Source organism: Felis catus, chromosome F1 (genome assembly GCF_018350175.1).
Source record: "Felis catus isolate Fca126 chromosome F1, F.catus_Fca126_mat1.0, whole genome shotgun sequence".
Classification (NCBI taxonomy): domain Eukaryota; kingdom Metazoa; phylum Chordata; class Mammalia; order Carnivora; family Felidae; genus Felis; species Felis catus.
In genome coordinates, this window is record NC_058384.1 from 38,563,744 (window position 1) to 38,584,858 (window position 21,115).

General features: G+C 36.9%; 1 long non-coding RNA gene across 5 annotated transcripts in view; it reads right to left on the reverse strand.

The window, feature by feature from the left end:
- The window catches only part of LOC109495687, a 363,477-nt gene that overhangs the window by 220,416 nt on the left and 121,946 nt on the right, over nucleotides 1–21,115 (reverse strand). For all 5 annotated transcript variants that reach the window (XR_006591484.1, XR_006591487.1, XR_006591483.1 and 2 more), the window contains one exon: nucleotides 14,158–14,296. This is a non-coding gene — a long non-coding RNA (uncharacterized LOC109495687). The remainder of the gene's footprint in view (nucleotides 1–14,157; nucleotides 14,297–21,115) is intronic.

Sequence of the window (21,115 nt, forward strand, 5' to 3'; positions counted from 1 at the left end):
ATTTTCATTTTTCTACTTGTTTTCCAATGACTCAATTCAAAAATTTAAATTGGAATTATTATAAATTCCAAACACAAGATTTTGCTTGTAAAAGCAGGTTTTATAAAATACTCTTACCGTAAAAAGACATTACATGTCCCTCAAAAGATAATGTAATGTAATAAAGTAACTCAATGAAATATTAGACTACAGTTAAAAGCAATCAAAATGGATATATCACAAAAGCGTAACGTTGACTGAAAAGAATTTACTGGACAATATGTACAGCAATATGCCATTAATGTAACTTATTAAGCATGAATAAAACAGTGATATACTATATGTCATTAATGGAGGCACACAGGTGTGTAATGTTATACAAAACAAATAGGTAACATACCACACACAAGTGACCATTGTTACCCAAAGAGGTGGTAGGAGAAAAAATTGGAAAAGGTCAAAAGGAAGATTCAAGATGGGAAGAAAACACGGCAAAACATTAGTTGTTGTTAATGTGAGGTGGAAACAAGGGTGCTTGTTCTATAATTCTTTGTACTTTTTAGTATTTTTTTAAATTTTTCTTATAAAGGAAGGAAGGAAGGAAGGAAGGAAGGAAGGAAGGAAGGAAGAAAAATGAAGGAGGGAGGAAGGGAGGGAGGGAGGGAAGGAGGAAGAAGGAAGGAAGGAAGGAGGAAAGGTGGGGGAAGGGAGGCTGGGGAGGTAAGGGAAGGGAGGCCTATTTTCCACATCTGAGGTAGTCAAGTGTATTAAAATCAACAAATGTTCAGTGACCACCTATGAACCACAGACACTGTTTCTGGGGCGAAGTGTACCAAAATTAATGAGACACAGGCCCTTCCCTGGAGAAGTTTCCTGGCGAAGTCTGGTAAGCACACAAGTATGATTAAAAAAATTTTTTTTTAATTTCAATAAAAACCCTCTAATTGCTAGTGCCTTATTCTAGATAAATTATCACTGATAATAGCTAAATTTCATTTTCATTAAGTATTCTAATTTAACTAGAAGGGGGATACCTGCTAAAAATAGGTACATTGACATCAAATAGGAAGAAGCAAAAGAAGCTCACAATCATAAGCATGAAGAGGGGAGGGGTCCATTGCCACTAATACCCCATTGTGAATGACCATAATCAAATCTCAATTAGTTGGGCTGTTTCATCTGCAAATCAAAAAAAAAAAAAACAAAAACAAAAACAAAAAACAAAAAACCTAACTCCAACTTACTTAATCAAAGTTCACATATTAAAAAGTCCAGATATAGTTCTAGCTTTCAGTTCTAACTAGAGTCAGGTCTGTATCCAGATGCTCAAGCAATATCACCTAGAATCAATCAATCTCTTTTTTCTTTTCTCTTTTCTCTCTTCTTTTCTTTTTCTTTTCCTTTTCTTTTCTTTCTTCCTTTCCTTTTCTTTCCTTCTCTTTTTCTTTCTTTCTTTCCTTCCTTCCTTCCTTCCTTCCTTCCTTCCTTCCTTCCTTCCTTCCTTCCTTCCCTCCTTCCTTCCTTCTCATTCTCGGTCTGCAAACACTTGGATCTGCCATCTTTTGCCATGGCAAATATCTCAGACAGGTCCTCCATGTAAAGTGAGAAAATGGTCACCAGCAACTCCAGCTAAAGAGAGCACTTCATACACCAGTTCCACACTGATACTCACTAGCTCCTATTGAACTGGCTTTGGAAAGTGTCTACCACTGTAGCCAAGAGATATCATCACCTCCACAGAAACCCCATCAACTAAGAGTAAAAGAGAGTTCATTTTCCAAAGAAAAATAAATGGTGTAGGCAAAAACAAAAGTAGACATATGAAAAAAGGTTTACAAAATATTTTGTCATTAAGTTGTGGTAATAATAATATTAACAATATCAAGCTCTGTGCTAAGCAGACTACAAACATTATCTCATCTCGAGCACATAACATCCTGTGAAGTAGATACTCAGTATATACTGACTTTAAAATTGAACAAATCAAATCTTGAGGCAGTTAAATTGCCCAAAATCGCCCCCATTAAGGAGCAGGAACAGAACTGGCACCCAGATGGTAGATTAATCATTACTTTCAAAGGATCAAATGATTCCAAATGAATTCTATACATATTTGCTTTTAAAGATGATTATAATACAGACCAAGAAAGATACTTTGAAAATGCTTAAATAATAAATCCAGTTCCAGTTAGTAACTCTCTTCCAACTGCCATACTAACCTTTCTCCATTTTCCAACTATCCTCTTTCTTAGCAATCCCTCCCTTTCCATTCCATGCTGCATACAAAGGAACCTGACACAACCTCAAATATCAATAATCCAACTCAATGCAGTAAATATGTATGAAGTGCTACTATGTGCAAGGCTCCAGATCTCAAACTTGAAAATACAGTCTTTATGCTAGGGAGTCCACAGTTTAGGACTAAAGACAGACATATCTCCCTATCTCTCATTCTTACCTGTATCTCTCCTTTTCTGTCTCTTTATTCCTTTTTTTCCTCAGGCTGAGGAGGCAAAGAGTAAGAACCAAAGTCCACCCAGTTCTCCACTAGCCAAGCCTTATACCCTGGCCCAAAGCTCTACCAGCCCAGAAGAAGGGAAGACTTTTTCTAAAAAAAAATAATTTTAAACAAGGGTGCCATATATAGTAAGAAAGGTTTTCTTGGGGCACCTGTGTGGCTCAGTTGGTTAAGCCTCCAACTTCAGCTCAGGTCATGATCTCACAGTTTAGGAGATTAAGCCCCACATAGGCCTCTACATTGACAGAAGGGAACCTGCTTGGGATTCATTCTCTCTCTCTCTCTCTCTCTCTCTCTCTCTCTCTCCCTCCCTCCCTGCCTCCCTGCCTCCCTCTCTCTCTGGCCTTCCCCACTTGTACTTTCTCTCTCAAAATAAATAAATAAACTTTAGAAAGAAGTTATTTAAAAAAAAGGTTTTCTTTCCTTCCTTCTGTCCTTCCTTTATGCTTGCTTCCATCATTATGGGCCATTATCTGTCTAGGTGTTAGGTATACAATGGTAACCAAAGCAGGGTTTCTATACTCATGAATTTAAAGCCTAATGGAAAATGTGAATCGATAAAGTATTATATGAGAAGAAAATGCAGTAATATAAATATGTTTTTAAAACGGAGCATGGAAAGAGTAATTAACTGAACCTGAAGAGAAAGAGGAAGAGAGTGGTCAGAGGAATGCATTTCTGAGCTGGGTTTAAAACGTCTATTGGACCTTGCTGAGCGGACAAGAGAGAAAAGCAACCAGGCATTAAAAATAGAATACACAAGGGCTCAGAGGTGCGAAACACCACTGTAAGTCATATTTGCTCTGGCATTAGGGGAATTTTCTACCTCCCAATCTGCAATTGACCTCAAAGTGGTCCCATAGACTAAAATCAGCTTTGAATAAAGATTCTAACTACATTATTTTCCAAATCCAGGCAGTAAAAATCATTCATGTAGCATCAGTAAGCTACATTTTCAACTAGAATCTACCTCTACAAAGGCAAAATTATATGGCATTAGAATTTGCTCATGATCCAAAACCAGGCAGGCGTCAAGAAAAAAAGTGGGACAATTTCATTTCAAAACAGAAAAAAAAAATAGGTATCATTTAAATTAAAAAAAAGAAAAAGAAGCACCTCCTTTCTTTGCACCTCATCCTCAATCTATACTCCTAATTTTACCCAGACAAGTGCAGCCAGGCTTCCCTGCTCTCTTATTGTGTGGAGATGGCTTTGGCAAACAGATCTCTGTGCATCTGAGCAAAGCACGGATGGGGATTATTGACCACATTTGTTGATGGGTCTGTTCAACTCTACTGAGAAATGTTTGCTTAGGAAAGAGCCAGGATGGTGCCAATACAAAAGCTAACCCACCCATTTCTTCATACGACATGTTGGTCTTCACGAAGTGTGGTCTGAGGTCATTTGTGGGCCACCAGAGAGAATGAATGCATGGCTGATTTTATGAGGCCTGCCAAGAGATAAGGAGCAGGCTGCAGCTTTAACTGCTACAAGGTCAAATACTTGACCAAAAGTGAAAACAAAAATGAAGGAAGCAGAATGTTGCAAATGACAGGGGAAAAAAAGAAAGAGAGAGAAACAGAGAGAGAGAGAAAGGATCTCTTAAAATCACACAACATAAGGAATGCAACTGAAAAATAATCATACTAAGGTCGCTTTATGAATCTTTGTGTAGTTGCTATTCTTTCTTTTTATGATCATCTCAAGTAACTAAGTACATATGGCATGTTTGTAAGTAAAGCAGTCGATGAAGTCAGTTACACCTCTGCATTTATTACCGTGCCCCTGAGTATTATTAACTTTTACACTCCCCATAAAATATAATTTATCACTTAAATAATTTGCTTTGTGTCAGGGTTCAGTGTGCTCCAGTGCTTTCCTGCTCATTAAATGAGATATTTTTACTTAATGAGCCAAGGATGTCCTTTGTATTTAACATTTGAATTGATTTCTAACACTTCATTTTTATAATAGTTTGGTATGTGATTCTAAAAAATGTGGGTTTCATTTCACAATGTCAAAGGAAAACAATACAGAAAATTGTTAAATATATGTGGAATTTAGGTGATAAATGGTTTTATCCTTAACTAACTATAAAGACTGAGTGAACAAAAATCATGAAAGTATGCAATCATAAAATAATGATTTTTTACACTAGTGAGCAAATCATGGAATTTGGGCAGTGAAGTATCTATCAATTGTTCAAAACAAAACTTCACTCTAAGCCACACAGAAAAAAAGTTATCATCTTATGTGAAATAGAAAGTCTTAAGTCAAAGCTGCTGTGGTTGACTGAGCAGCGTGGGATTGTTTTCAACATGTAGAGCTACTATGTTCTGATTCAAGATTGTCTACATGACAAAAATGACTGGCTGCTTGGACATTTCTTTTCATTTAACAAACCAAAGCTTGAGAATTGAAGTCCCATGTTTCTTAAGTCATTTGCAAGTCATTCAGTATTCTAAACAACTGTAGATACTTACTGTCACCAGACAGGGGAAGAGGGGAAAAAAAAGGGGTTTTGATCTGAGTACTACAAACAAAAGTATTATATTAGCCCAAATTATTTATAATTCACAATATATTCCCATGTGTATCTTGAGGTAAAGCTTCTAATTCTAGATAACAGCACACTGGATTTTTCATTTATTAAGATTTATTTTATCCTTTAAATAGGTATGAATATATCACTACAATATATATCGCATCATATGTATATATCTTTATATATAGTATAGCATCATTAAGGAAAGCAGGATTTAAATGATTTGAGAACAAAACAGTCAAATGCCCATTTTCATTTTACAGTTTAGAGAACTTGAGCATTCTTCTCTTGTTTCTCACTCAGCATTGTCTCTCATTCTATATCCCTTGCCTATTTTTTCAGATCCATGAAAATGGAGTGTCATTCTGATTGTCTGTGATGACTAAACACCAGATGCATAAGACCTTGAAACATTAGTACCAAATCTGCCAATAAACATTTCCATGGTCAAATAAGCTTGGGAAGTAATGCCTATTTTAGTCTTCACTTGTAGATTCACAAAGCACACGAGCATTTTTAAAACTATGGGAGATCCTGCAGAGAAAAACTTGTTTATCCCAGAGTTTCTCAAACTTATTAGACTATGGAAATTTTTGGTCCAAAAACACTTTGAAAAATCCCTTTCATCTAGGGTTTCTTCATCTAGGGTTTCATCTAGGGTTGCTTTCATCTAGGGTTTATCAATTAATTAAATAACCAGTTGGTTCAGTGACTGAGTTTGTTTTTTAGAAAACATCCTTCCCCATGCTCCATATCCCAGTCCCCAGGACAGCCATTTACAATTCTGAATACTGGTTGCCTTTCAGATTGTATTTATGTGTATGGCGCCCCCTGGAGTTGCATCATATAGGACCTATGGATTGTGTGCCGCCATCCCCATGTTTGACCTCTCTAAACCCTGAGGTTTGTAGCATATAGACAGTATCTATTCCATATGTAAGACAGGAAAAATCAGTTTAAATATTTCACTAGAGAAATAAAGTATTAATCAACTGAAAAGTAAGTGTGACTTGGAGAAAAGTTTACATTATGAAATATTTCAAAGAAATGCAAATTCATTATTTGAAAGAACATGGTATCTTTGGAACCAATGCCCTGGAAGATCTAACTTTAATAATGCAATAGTAATTATTAGTACAAAACTATTTTCAATTAATTTATTAAAAGTATTATTCATTTAAGGGGCGCCTGGGTGGCGCAGTCAGTTAAGCGTTCGACTTCAACCAGGTCACGATCTCGCGGTCCGCGAGTTCGAGCCCCGCGTTGGTCTCTGGGCTGATGGCTCAGAACCTGGAGCCTGTTTCCGATTCTGTGTCTCCCTCTCTCTCTGCCCCTCCCCCGTTCATGCTCTGTCTCTCTCTGTCCCAAAAATAAATAAACCTTGAAAAAAAAACTTTTTTTAAATAAAAAAATTAAAAAAAGTATTATTCATTTAAAAAATTACCCCAAGTCCTAATGCAGTATTAATTCCAAGTTCACATAATCCAAAATAATAAAAATTGAGTAAATCTTGATAACTTGGGCCAAAACAGATATTTTTAAAAAACAAACAAAAAAAAAAACAGGGCATTTGTAAATTACTTGATTCACTTAAAAAACTGATTCACACATTGATGATGGCTTTGGTCATGGATGAATCACACTTCCATACAAACAGAGGCAATGAACAAGAGTTTACATGAGTATGTGGTACTGTAATTCTGCAAAATGAAGATTGGTCCAGAAAGATGTTACTCAACATATCTGAAATTCAATCCCACCAAATAATTACAACTTGTTTATTTCATTCTAATATGTTCAGAATCTTTAAAATGTTAAATACATTTTAGTTTTATATCTAGATAAAGTACTATTTTTTAAAAAAAAGAAGTACTATACATTGATATCATTGGAAAAGCCCTTACCCTGTAAGATGCTCCTGCCCACAAAGGCAGCCTTACCTCCTCCCCCTCTTTAATCTCTTTGTCCTCCAACAAAACCTACCCACATCTAGGAAGCTTTTCTTGACCAACTTCTCCTGCTCCCAGCTAGATTCAGTACCCAACCTCTATCTCAGTAATATCTCGTGTACCACCTCTATTATTTCACTTCCCCCACTTTATCATGATGATCTCTTTGCTTGTTCATAAATTTGAGCTGTGGAAGTCAAAAAATGGTGACCAAAGGCAAAACTCTCATAAGCTAAGTTAATGTGCAATATTCTAGTTTGGATAAAATATTCAAAGGAACCTGGTGATGATAGTATTTTATGGAATAGAATGGAGAGGATGTGGGAGTGTTTTGTCCCTCTGGAGGTTTTTATTTTGTTTGCCTTTTTTTTTTTTTAAGTAGGCTCTACACTCTGGGCACAGCCCAACATGGAACTTGAATTCAGGACCCCGAGATCAAGAGTTGGATGCTTAACCAACTGAGCCACCCAGGCACCTCATTTATTTTATTTAATTTTTTTTAATGTTTACTTTGGAGAGAGAAAGTGACAGAGTGCTATCAGGGGAGGCACAGAGAGAGAGGGAGACACAGAATCCAAAACAGGATCCAGGGTTCAAGATGTCAGCACAGAGCTCAACGCAGGGCTCAAACTCACAAACCCTGAGATCGTGACCTAAGCCAAAGTTGGACACTTAACCGTCCAAAATAGTTTATTTAAACTATTTCAAATTTAGGTAAATGCTATACTCATTTTTTTCCAGAATGGTTTCCCTTTAGTTGTACTTTAAGTCAAAGACAGGAGTTTGATAAAATTCTCAAGCTCCTTTAAGAATATAAGATGCTACTCCCTGCCTTCAAGGCCTCTCTGCATCTCACAGGCTTTCTTGCATTACTGTAATAGGACTTTTCCATGAGAAAGAAGCTAGTGCTAATTTAAGTTCTCTACGTTGTCTTTACAAAGGAGGCCTATTGTGATACTTTACTGACTCAAGATCTTCTTGCACTAGTCCCCAAGGGCTCTCAATATCACTATTTTTGTCTCCTTATGAGGAAATCCAGCATATTTAGTATCTCAAACTAAAAAAAGAAAACCATCTACAAACACATTTGCTTGAAAGAGTGTGGCCAATTTAGGTCCTTGGAGAAGACGGGAGAACTAGAAAGCAGAACATACTTCATACTTCATACTTCAGAACAGTCTTCTCTGTGACAGAAGTCGTTCCTTTCTAGAAATGGCCTCTTTTCTGAATCCTGACTAGAAGCAGTACCTGAGCAGAAGCAGGTTTCCGAACCTGGCTATGATATCTTTCCTTAAGCCCTTATTTTAGTGGATATGACGTGGAGGAGGGGGGAGTTCCTAGCTATTTTAGCTATCATCACAAGCCTCCTATTAAAACTAGAGCTTTGTTATTACTATACCTTTCTTCTGGTGTTTCATAAAAGAAAGAAAGAAAGAAAGAAAGAAAGAAAGAAAGAAAGAAAGAAAGAAAGAAAGAAAGAAAGAAAGAAAGGAAGGAAGGAAGGAAGGAAGGAAGGAAGGAAGAGAAAAAAAAGAAAAGAAAGAAAAGAAAAGAAAAGAAAAGAAAAGAAAAGAAAAGAAAAGAAAAGAAAAGAAAAGAAAAAAAAAGAACTAAGTCCCTGTGGTATTTCTTATTTATTGAAGGTGTAACTTGCAGTTTGCCCAGCCCCACAGCTGGGAAAGGGCACAGGCATTTTACTTTATCAGAGCAAATATTCATCAGAAAACGCAAGTGAAAGTTGAAGCTGGGCCTTCCACTTTCAACCGTCAGCAAGTTCTCCACCCCACCTACACGGAGCTTTCACTGAAGGAGCTGGATGAGGCCCATCCTGCTCCTGCACACCCACCACCACAGCGTAACTTTTGTGCCATTACCTCTGGCACAGCTGCTTGAAATAACACTGTAGCTCTTCCAGTAAGAGTGAATGTGGACATATCTTGGCAGAACTGCACGAAGAGAGTGCAAGAGAAGTGGTGAGGTACCTCAGCAAGAGAGGTAGTGAGGTACCTCCAGCTAGGAAAAGCTAGACAATATTGCACTGGCAACCACCTCTGCCAGAGTGGCTGTGAAATACCTGGGGGGGAGTCACAGAAGTAGATATCGTAGGTTTCAGACAACTTTGCAGCATTTTGCTCTCAGCGTAGTAAAAAATGAAGCATGATGCTTAAAAATGAAACTTACAAACCAAGCAGAATTTTGCCAAACAGATAAAGTCAAATTATTTTTTTCCTCACAACAGTCCATCTTGTGATTTCATTAACAGAAGTGATGTGCTAGTTCAAATCAGATATTTTGCATCATTAAAACATCCACAAGCAAATTTGTCTCACATAACAGTTGAGTAACCACGCTGAGAGTACAAGCTCAGGGGAACAGAAAGTGAAAATACGGTCCTAGCAGCATGATTTAAATTAATTAAACAAGCGTTAATACCTTCAAGCATTCGCACACTATGGCTTCAAATCTTTGGTGGGAAAAGCTATAATTTATATGTTCTACCATTTTAATATTTTCTATGTATTAGATATATACAGTAGCTGTGCTAGTTGATGCTCTAAACAAAAGATACAGTTGAAAACACATGCTATAATAATTAAAATGTTATGCTGACACTATCTTTCTTCTAGGATCTTGTAACATCTGTATTGACTGTGATAAGCATTGATTATCTGGAGTGATGTAAATATTTGGGGAGTTAATAACAATCAGGAGTTCAGTGCATGCTAAGACACCAAAGATAAATCACAGGAAATTCAGATCAAAGCAGGTTTGTGAATAAGCTTGTTTTTATAGTTAATGACTAACTATAAAGTGCATATACACATTTCTTTTCTCCAATGAAATGCACAAGGAAATGTCATAAAGAAACATCCCATCCTGTGTAGCATTTCTGTACATCTGTCGAATTTCCATATGTAGAGAGGAGGATGTCAACACACAGCACTACAAAGACTGAATTGATCCAATCCATCAAGTACTTAACATGCACTTTTAAAATCATTAAAAAGTTCTTTGAATTATTAAGACCTTTTTTCAAAAGAAAAAAAAGAAGCCCACAACTTATAAATCTTGCATTTCCTGAGAGGTTAATTTAAGGATGCTGGGGTCAGCAGTTATCCAGTTCTAGCAAAGATTCTGAAATTTCCCTTCATGTACGGCCTGATACTGAGCCTTTTTTTTTTTTTAAGAAAAAAAAATGCAGTTTCACCAGTTAGATATCTTACACTCATTATGAACCTTATTTTGAAGAGTGAGCACATGCTGAAGCCACTGAACTGAGACTCTTTTCAGTTTATCAAAATAGGTACAGAAATAACTGGTGGTCTATGACCTACTCCTTACATGGATACAGACAGATACACAGTAAACTTTTCAGAATATTAAGTAACCCTTAACTAAATCTAAAAGCCCATTATGATCTCCCTCCTCCCTTCTCTTTAGCCTCACCTACTGACATTGAACTTTCAAAGCTACTCACTTTCTCCTGCCCCCAACACTTTATCATAGCCCTCTGCCTAAAACACACTCCCTTTATTACCTGCTATTTAACTGTTCCTGGGTCCGTCATAACATAACTCAGTCTTCATATCCTCTAGAAACTCTTTCTTGATACACCCTACTCTGGGTCAAGTGCATTTTCAAGGTACTCCCACAGCACCCTGTACTTATCCCTACCAAAATATTTACCACATTGTACTGAAATGGCGATTTATCTTGTCCACCTCTCTAAAAGTCTATGTGCTATTTTGAATCAAGGGCCAAGTTTTATCATCTTTATATTCTCAGAGCATAGCATACAACATCCACTCAATACACGATCAAGTGAATAAGAAAGTAAGTCAATGACACATTCATTCTCCTGATATAATGTGATTCTGAGAAAGACCCTACCAGAGGTGTCCCACATCCAGAATAGAATGAAGACTTATTCTAAGCAAGTTTCAGGGATCCAGAGTGTCTTTGACTGGTCTCAACCATTTGAGAAGATCTAGATCCTTTGAGGTCTAAGAGCAAAGAAATCTAGAGAAGAAGCTAAGAGAAAAGCTAAAGTCAGTCAAGCTTTGCAAAGTAGAACAAAGCTAGTAGGTAATCAATATAATAACCAATATTTTTAAAATAACATAAGCTAGTAAAATGCTCCCCAAACCTGGTTGATTCCTCTCCTGAGTATTTATTCCAGAGGCAGAGGATGGGAGGAAGTGATTGAGGGAAGGGAAGGAAACATGTCCACAGGACATATACTAAAAGATTTATAACAAATTTATTTTATTTTTTTAGTGTTTATTTATTTTTGAGAGAGAGGGACAGAGCACAAGCGGGGGGGGGGGGTGGGCAGAGAGAGAGGTAGACACAGAATCTGAAGCAGGCTCCACTGAGCTGTCAGCACCAAGCCCAATGCAGGGCTCAAACTCATGAACTGTGAGGTTCTAGCTGAGGTTGGACACTTAATTGAGTGAGCCACCCAGGCGCTCCTATAACACATTCATTTATGATAGCCAGGAATTGGAAACACCCCAGGTGTTCCTCAACAGAGGGATGGCTAACCATTTTGTGATATATTCATAGAATGAGATACTACTCATTAGTAAAACAAACAAACAAACAAACTACTGATACACCCAATAACATGCATACATCTCAAAAACATGCTGAGTGAAAGAAGCCTTACACAAGAATCGCATATTGTGTGATTCTCCTTCTATGAAGTTCTAAACAGACAAAACTAATCTATAATGAAAAAAAAATCAGAACAGCAAATGCTTATTCTGGAATGGGTCATGAGGAGACTTTCTAGAGTGATGGTAGTGTTCTGTATCTTACACAGACATAATCTGTGTGACCTATAGGTTGCACAGGTATATATATTTGTTAAAATGTACCAAATGGTACACTTAGGATTTGTGTCTTTCACTATATGTAATTTCTACCTTAAAAATAATAAATAAACGAGTCCTAGTTCATGATATACCTGCTGAATGAAATGTGTAGGCATGAGGAATACGAACATCGTTAACTTACTTTGAAATGCATCAAAGATGAGATGACAGATGAATAAAGTGATGAAAAGATGCAGAGACGCACAATAAAGCAAATATAGCAAAATGTTCATTGTAGACTCTAAGTAATAGGTATATGGCAATTCACTGTATAATTCTTTCAAATTTGCTACATTCAAAAAAATTTATAATGCAATATTGGAGGTGAAGTATATATTTTGAATCCCCCATCCCAGAGTTACTGGGGCAGAGGTATAAACTTGTCATTTATCTACATATTATTAAGCTGGCCAAATTGTTGTTCTGTTTTTTTTCACACAGCCATCAGCTGCAGGTCTATAGCATTAATATTTAGGATACTGAAATTTGACCCAATCTAATAATATTTTGAGAACCTACACCTCAACCTCAAATTTTCTCTCCCATTTATCGCAAATTGATGCCTAAAATTCCACCAACACAGATTCACTCCATGAGGGAAAAATAAAAAAGCCAGTAAATCAGTAATTTACCCACAATGGCAAAATAATATAATAGAGCTTTCTCAACTGGCAGTTATCTGAGTATGTATTTTGCAGGCAGGTATGGCAGAGCAAGAATGGAAAAATCAAAAGGAATACGAGCACGTAAAAATGCCCAAGACAATCTTGCCTCCTCTCAGCTGTCCCTCAAACGTGCCATCCAGTGAAATGACCAAATGCAGCAAATCTCTGGGATATTGAAGGAAAGCTATTTTCCCCCTCTAGGCCTCAATTACTTCAACTGTGAAACAGAGACTCTTTCCTAACTATAATCTATCATGGTTCCAAGACAGAGTTACCAAACGAAACACAGAATGCTTGGTTACATATGAATTTCAGATAAACAGTGAGTATTTTTTTTTAATATAAGTATGTCCTTACTGGGGCGCCTGGGTGGCTCAGTCGGTTAAGTGTCCGACTTCGGCCCAGGTCATGCATGATCTCACGATCCGTGAGTTCGAGCCCCGCGTCGGTCTCTGTGCTGACAGCTCAGAGCCTGGAGCCCGTTTCAGATTCTGTGTCTCCCTCTCTGCCCTTCCCCTGTTCATGCTCTGTCTCTCTCTGTCTCAAAAATAAATAAACGTTAAAAAAAAATGTTTTTTTTAAAAGTATGTCCTTACTATTGTATTTCACATACCTATTCTTAAAAAAAAAAAATCAAGATTTACTTGATGTTCACATTTAACCGGGCACTCAGCTTTATCATTGCTGTTTGTTTGTTTGCCTTTTGCTAAATTTGGCAACTATCTTCCAAGGGAATGCAAACATTAAAGTTTTAGCTCAGAATCACTGCTATTTTGATTAAAACTGCCTATGACTGTGAAGCCAGAGACTCATTTGGAAAAGTATAATTATTATGTGTGCAAAGGATTTCAGTATATGATGCAGATGGCATGCTCAAGCCACAGGTATTCAGGGGAGGGATCCTGGTTTTCCTGAAAGCCAATGCTTGATTCTTCAGAGGCCATAGTGTGTCCAGCCTAAAAGGAATAGTGGATGCAGACAGATACTAAAAGACATGCCCCAAGATCTGTGAATTGACCAACAGTCTCCGTGTATAAAACTCAGCACAAGATTAGCAAGAATGAGGGAGAAATACTTCATTTGGATCAGTACATCAACTTGACACAAGTTGGAGAAGGACTGCTTTAACTGAGCCCAGCTCCAACCAAATGCCTTTATGCCAAGTCAATGCAGAATCAAGAAGATACTTCTTACGTGTCTGAAGTTACAGGGCGTTCAAACAGCAGACATTAAATGACCACCCTGGAGTCTACAAGAGGTCACTGGGGCTAACTGAATACTCCATTGTTTTATTTTAAATCCCATGTGAAATGGTCACAGATAAAAAATGAGGTTTTCCTAAAATGCTGACTGAATCTGTTTCGTGAGAAACAGGGTGGGAAGCAGAAAGGCTGAAATCCCTCTGCCTGAGCATTCAGCTTCAGGGTGGGGAAGTTAACTATTTCATATTTAAAGGTTAGATTTAATTTCCTAAATCAGGTACCAAATTTGGAGGCCACTAGGGTAGGAGTCAGACCCAGAAATTGTCTTGTTTATTCTTGTTCATCCTCATAAACACAGACTATTGTGAAGGAAGTTTGAAAAGAGTTAAGTAATAAAAAGTTGCTGCCTGATAAATGCTGACCTTCAGAGTGTGCACTGGCAGTTTCTTCCAGGCTCCTTGTAACGTGCAACCCCTTTACATGGTGGGCAAGAATTTTGAGTCAGGAATGTGTGACGTATTGCATGGGCTTCTGAAACCTTGACACCAACTGAGGTCATGCCTAAAGAAACAAAAAAGTATTTACCTAAATTCAATCTGGTCTTCACATACACATGGATAGAAATTATATTTCATATTTTCTGCAAACATTTTAAATTCATTTTCCCTTTCTTTATAACACAATGTATTGTCTTATGCTAGTTTAATTTCTCAGCTATTGTTCATTCCACGCATTGAGTCCTCTACATATAAGCTTTTTTTTTAAGACTATGCATTAACTTCTCTTTCTATAACCCCTGACCAGCTTTTTCTTTGCTTGTTGTAACAGTTTGTACTATACAGAGGCACCAGGATTAATTGTGTCTCCAGTCATTATCTTGTCCTTGTTTTTTTCAGACTTGTGGCCTCTGAAATTTTTCAAAACAGCTCAGGGCCTAAAAAGACATCTTCTTCACAATAGCATAAACTAATGCTTTGTAGACCCAACAATGGATGTTTATTGCACCTTACAAAACTACTTTAATTACTTTCAGATTACTGGTTTTATTCAAATAGATTCATTCTCAGCTAAGGACGCCTGTGGACATTTACAAAAAGTCTTTATAATGCAGTGTTTTATGAAGAATGATTACAATATTCTCCCCTGCTCATATAAAAAAAGAAAAAATAAAAGGAGATGGATTTGTAGTAAATAAAAAGAAAAGTTTAGGTATTAATGTAATAGGAAGGTTTTCACTGTATATAATATGAGTTGAAAGCCTGGCATCTTAAGACTTAATTTTGTCTCAGTGAGTCCTGGCCTTGTTCCTACACAGTAACTACATCGTCATAATCAGGTTAATACGTACCAGTTCACTGAGCTTAACCAAACCTCTAGTTTATGCTGACCCATTTATTTAGACATAATATAATATATATGTATTTCTTTACCCTTGGCATCCACTGAAAAGATAAGATGTTTCAATATATCTATTTCCACATTACTTGAGTATATATTCCACATTACCCCAAAACATAAGCAATTTGTCTCAAATTCTTAACTTATAAATAAAAACAATTTAGCTAATGTGTACTGAACACTTAGTTTGTCAGACACTATGCTAAGTGCTTCATTTGTATCGTGTCATTTAACCTTTACAACATCTCCATGAAGGATCTCTAATATCCTCACTCTACAGATACAGAAATGGAGTCAAAAGGAAGTTAAGTAACTTATTCAAAGTCCAAAGCAAGCAGCACAGTCAAAATTCAAACACAAGACTCCAAAGCCCATGATGCACCTATCTTTTAATTATACATGTATTTGATTATATATATTCAATTATGTTAATTATAACATACTCAATTTTTAGGTTGGCTAATACATAATTTTGTAACTTCAAGTTACGAAGACAAGGCTAAATGATATCTAACTTTCCTATGACTTTAATCGTGTTTTAATATGCTAGCTAAAACGCCAGTGCCTGTACAATGAATTAAAATAAATTCCAACATAAGCTTAGCAGGTGTAAACCTGTGCTTGCCTTCAAAGCAACACTTGTATATACATAAGCCATGTGGCATAGCTTTTTCATGTAAGCAATAAAAATAACTGGGACACATGAAAACATTGCCCTCAGAGGAAAACCATTACAAAACATCTTCTCGCACTAACATTTCTACCTTTTAACAGGGGACAAGTCAACTGACATGGGAAACACTTCAGTTAAGTTAAAATGGTCAAACTGGTTTTGTCTAAACACAATCCACATAGTCCCCTTGTAAAGGTCTTATTATAAGTCATAAGGAATTTGAGACTCCCTTAATATATAAAAATATAAAGCTGCTCAAGTGTGTTGACAAATGGGTTTAACTCAGATATTTGGAATCACACCCAAAATTTCCTCTCTGCATTCTCCTCCTTGATGGAACTTTGATTCTAACATTAGGCTTTCTCATTTAGAATACTTTCATAGTTAGTCTGAGGCAAAATCATGAAGTCAAATTGCTTTGTGTTTGGTCTATGAGATATTGTGATTTATAAGAAACATGTATTTGGCCATTTAGATTTTTCATATATATTTGGTCTTCTCCACAGTTCCTGTCTCACAGCTCTTAAAATCCTTGGATTTACTAGGTGATAAAAGCCATAAAGACATCTTTTGTTATGTTAATGAGGTGACTTTTAGACTCTACCTAGGGATCAAAGATGCTTGCCAAGGGAATCAACCATGTCCTAGACCCATTCCCTGACCCCCAGGGAGAAAAGAGGGACAGAAGGTTGAATCAATCATCAATGGCCATTGGTTTAATCAATCATGCCTATATAACGACAGCTCCATAAAAATCCAAAAGGGGGCACCTGGGTGGCTCAGTCGGTTAAGCATCCAACTCTCGATTGTCACTCAGGTCATGATTTCATGGTTCATGAGACTGAACCCTGCATGAGGCTCCATTCTGACAGCACAGAGCCTGCTTGGGATTCTCTCTCTCTCTCTCCCTCTCTCTCTGCCTCTTCCCCGCTCACGCACATGCTCACTCGCTCTCTCTCTCTCAACATAAATAAACTTTTAAAAAAATCCAAAAGGACTGGGATCAGAGAGCTTCTGGGTTGGTGAACACAGGGAAATTTGAGAACACTGGCACACTCAGAGAGGTCATGGAAGCCCTGCCCCTTCCCCCATACCTAGCTATGTTATATCCTTTTATAATACACTAGTGATCTAGTAAGTAAAATGTTTTTCTGAGTTCTATGAGACACTCCAGCAAATTAACCAAACCCAAAGAGGGGGTTGTAGGAACCTCCAATTTATATCCAGTTGGTCAAAAGTACAGGTGACAACCTAGGCTCCTGACTGCTGTCTGGATGGGGGGGCAGTCTTGAATGACTGAGCCCTTAACCTGCAGGATCTGATGCTATCTCTAGTAGATAGTGTCAGAACAGAGTTGAATTCTAGGATACCCCACTGGTATAGGAGAATTGCTTGGAGACACACATGTTGGAATTGGTCTTAGAACTTCAAAATAGTCTCCTCTCCATTGTTAAGAACTCCAGCTACCTTTTCTCTAAGCTTCTATCTTCCTTCTGCACTTCTTTCACAACCCGCTGTCCTGGGTTCTTTCACCCTCTCATTTCATTGGTAGAGAAAAGCAACAAGACTGCTAGTCTAAGATGATGCATCCTTTGGGGCAGAATTCGAGGCACCAAGGCTCTGAACAGGGAGGCATTTGGGATTAAGATCAAAAGAGGTTCAAAAGCATGAAACTCTTATATTCATGCTAGCATCAGTCTATAGATAAGTAACTTGAGACAATACCTCCCTCCCTCCCGTAAAGCTATGGAAGAGGAAAAAAACAAAAAAGCAAAAAATTAAAAAACTTTGCCTTCAATATTTGAAATAGAAATCAGAGTCGAGGGAATCTACAGAAAGTATAAATAGTCCTTAGTCGTCCTTCATTCTAAAGTAAGAAACCCACCAAAAGTAAAAGCAAAATTAACGAATCCCACTGCAATGTTTAGCAGCCTTAAAGAAGGCACCAAGAGAACGAGATGTCTCACTGGGTGTAGCTCAGATTCCTATCGTGAATTTCTAAGACAGAGAAGTGGAGTGCCCCAGTGAAGGCACTTTCATTGCACAGTGATTAGTAAAAAGCTTTCAAGCGTAAAGGATAAAATAAGAATTTAATTGAGAAAAGAAATTATAAATTCCAACTAGAAAAGAAGAGCTTTTCCATGCATTTTATAAAATAATGATAATGAGTAACAAATTGCATTGATATTTAGATTTCATAGGATACATTTTTAAAAAAAATGACGTAGCCATTTATTTTAGTTTTAAGGTAATCCATTTCCAGACCTACACATTCCATATATACTCTCCTAAACTGATCTGCTTAAGAGCAAGTCACGGTCAGGGCATCACACCTATTCTCCTTTTGCACCTTCCTTGCACAATTGCCCTTTACCCTCTTTACAAAAGAAAGGAATACTTCTTGTCCTTTCTGATTCTTATTATGGTACATTGTCCCTAAAGTATGAGTTCTTTGAGGTGGCAAAGGGACATGAAATATTCATGTCTTATAAGCCTCTGTTAACTGAGACATGAGTCTGCTTCTCAGCTGTGTATTCTGCATGATTTCAAGGTGGCAAAAAGTTTCGCATTGACCTTTGACAGCTCAGCACTACATCCTGGGTAGAAGTAACACATGTCAAAGGTAACTGGTAGTTCTATTTCCTTGGCGGTGTATTGAATCTCATAAAAGAAACATTTTCATTACTTTTCCAAAAGAATATTGGGTAGCATAGAGCGATATTCATTTCTTCTCCTTGGAAATGTCTCCAACTTGTCCTCAACCATTTCTCTGATTATGTATTTACTCTTCCAATACATTTATTTCATTTAAATTAACTCAACAGGAAGATGTTGGGGATCCAAATGTTACAATTGCTCTTAAAATATAATCACTAGTGGAACTTTTTTAAGCACTGCACTTCCTAATAGCCCGATTACTTACCTTCCTTTAATGTTAGTTTTTATTGAATCTGGTCTCAACTAGCACATGTGATATTTATTTATAAGATACATGAGCTAATTGAAGGGGAAAAACAGCCATGTCCATCATCTGAAGAGATAGGATCTCAATAAAATTTTACTTTTGATATTTAGTATTTACCAAAATGTGAGATGTATTTATGTTATTGTTTTAATCAGGCATGCACTAATAATAGTGTAATATTTCAACCCAAAAGATGTTTTTAATAACATTTTCAAACTTCAAGCTACTTATTGTAAGTTTTTTTCATTCATTTAAAAATAATAATAAACTCGGGGCACCTGGGTGGCTCAGTCAGTTAAGGCTCTGACTTCAGCTCAGGTCATGATCTTGCACTCTGTGAGTTTGAGCCCCACGTCTGGCTCTGTCCTGACAGGTCAAAGTCTGGAGCCTGCTTTGCATTCTATGTCTCCTTCTCTCTCTTCCCCCCCCCCCCCCCCGCCTCTCAGGCTCTGTCTCTGTCTCTGTTTCTGTCTTTCTCTCTCTCTCAAAAACAAATAAACATTAAAAAAAATTTTTTTAAATAATAAACTCATTCATGTTAATATAAATTTCATGTTTTATGAAAAATAGCTACACTTTCAAAAAACAAAACAAGTTAGTAAGAAGAATGATGCTATTTTACATTTTTGCAAGTATCTTTATTTTTTTTAAGAAGGGAGAGATGGGCAGAGACAGAAGGAGAGCAAGAATCCTGAGTAGGCTCCACACTGTCAGAGCAGAGCCCAATGCAGGGCTCGAACCCACAAACTGTGAGATCATGACCTGAGCAGAAATCAGGAGTCAGCTGCTTAACCAACTGAGCCACCCAGGTGCGCCTTTCCAAGTATCTTTAACATCTGGCTTAGAAGACAACCACATTCTCATACCTGCTTCTGCATTTAACCTATCTGATAATCCATTCGGTTAAAGTATATGAAGAAAATCTATTCTCTCAAACATAGGTAACTGGAAAAGGTAAGAGTGTTTTAATTAATCTTTTACCATTGTAGATACCCTTTTTTGACGATGCACTAAAACTCAACAAGTGGTAGTTCCTTAAAGGTTAGTTGCACTGTGAATCTGAAAGCATATCAGGAAAGTTTTCATGTTCTGTTACATTAAAATCCATTGACCTATCTTCTGCTTTGAATGGATGTTTTTCCTGTGCATGATTTTGAACATTCTATACTGGTTATTCAGAAAATATGCATTCACTGAGTTAAAGAGATTTTCCAGGTGTTGACACATTTCATTATGCAATATCAAAAATTCACATTAGCTATCACCACTGGTCTCATGAGAAAAGTCTTGACATTTGGGGAGGCTGCCATGTTCCCAGCAGCAAATACAAATTTTCCAAACTAAGTTTTGCCTGAAAGCCTTACGTGTATCTCTGACCACAAATACTATCAGCTGTTTTTCTTGACACAACAGACTCACTTGGTTCATTTTTGAGGAAAAAAAAATGTCTAACAAACATCTAAGTCTGAAGAATCAAGACAAATCATAGTCTGTCAACAGTTCTTTCAAGTAAAATGTGGTTCCATGAGAAAAAAAAAAAAAGTAACTAGTTCAGTTATCAACCAAAACAATTGCAAAATGCTTTTGCTTGAAATAACTATGTGTATTCCCACACTGGCACACAGAATATCAAAAAGATGTATATTCAAGGGTCAAGATTTAATAAAATTAAAGAATATTCTTAAGTGCAACTGGCATTTTCTTCACCATGATTGTATGGGAAGGAGATACACACTCACCAATAACTCATAGGGTTGAGTGCCTATCTTGATCCACGCTAAAGTGCCAGCAGTTATATCCACCATATGCTTTTGCATACAGGCCAAGCCAGTGGGAAAAGGCAAATAACCACTTCTCATTATGAAAATACCACTGACCTGGCAGATAACCTGAAACGGCCTTCAGAATTCCATTGTCCATCAGCCACATAGCAGGACCATGGGGCTAAGCTTTTCTGATTCCATTGGATACATTTAGAAATTAATCTAGCAACTTACTTTAAAATTTTAAACGTCTGCAATTCATCAGAAATTACTACTATTCTACTTTATTCATTAATGCAAAACAAAATTGTAGATGTCAACTTAGTTTTTCAAAGCAGAGTACTTACTTCTTCAAAGATCTTTTAGGGAAAATATGAGTCAAAATTTTTGAAATTCATTCCTAAACCCAGATAAGCAGAAGAAAAAAAAGATGATAGGAAATGGAGCCGCATTCACTGTGCTTTTATCTGGATTTTATCTTCATGATAGTTTTCCATCAAAAAAGTTCATTAGAGGATTCAGAAATATTAAAGTATCTTTGTCTTCAACTCTCCACAAATTCCCATTTTCTTAAATTTAAA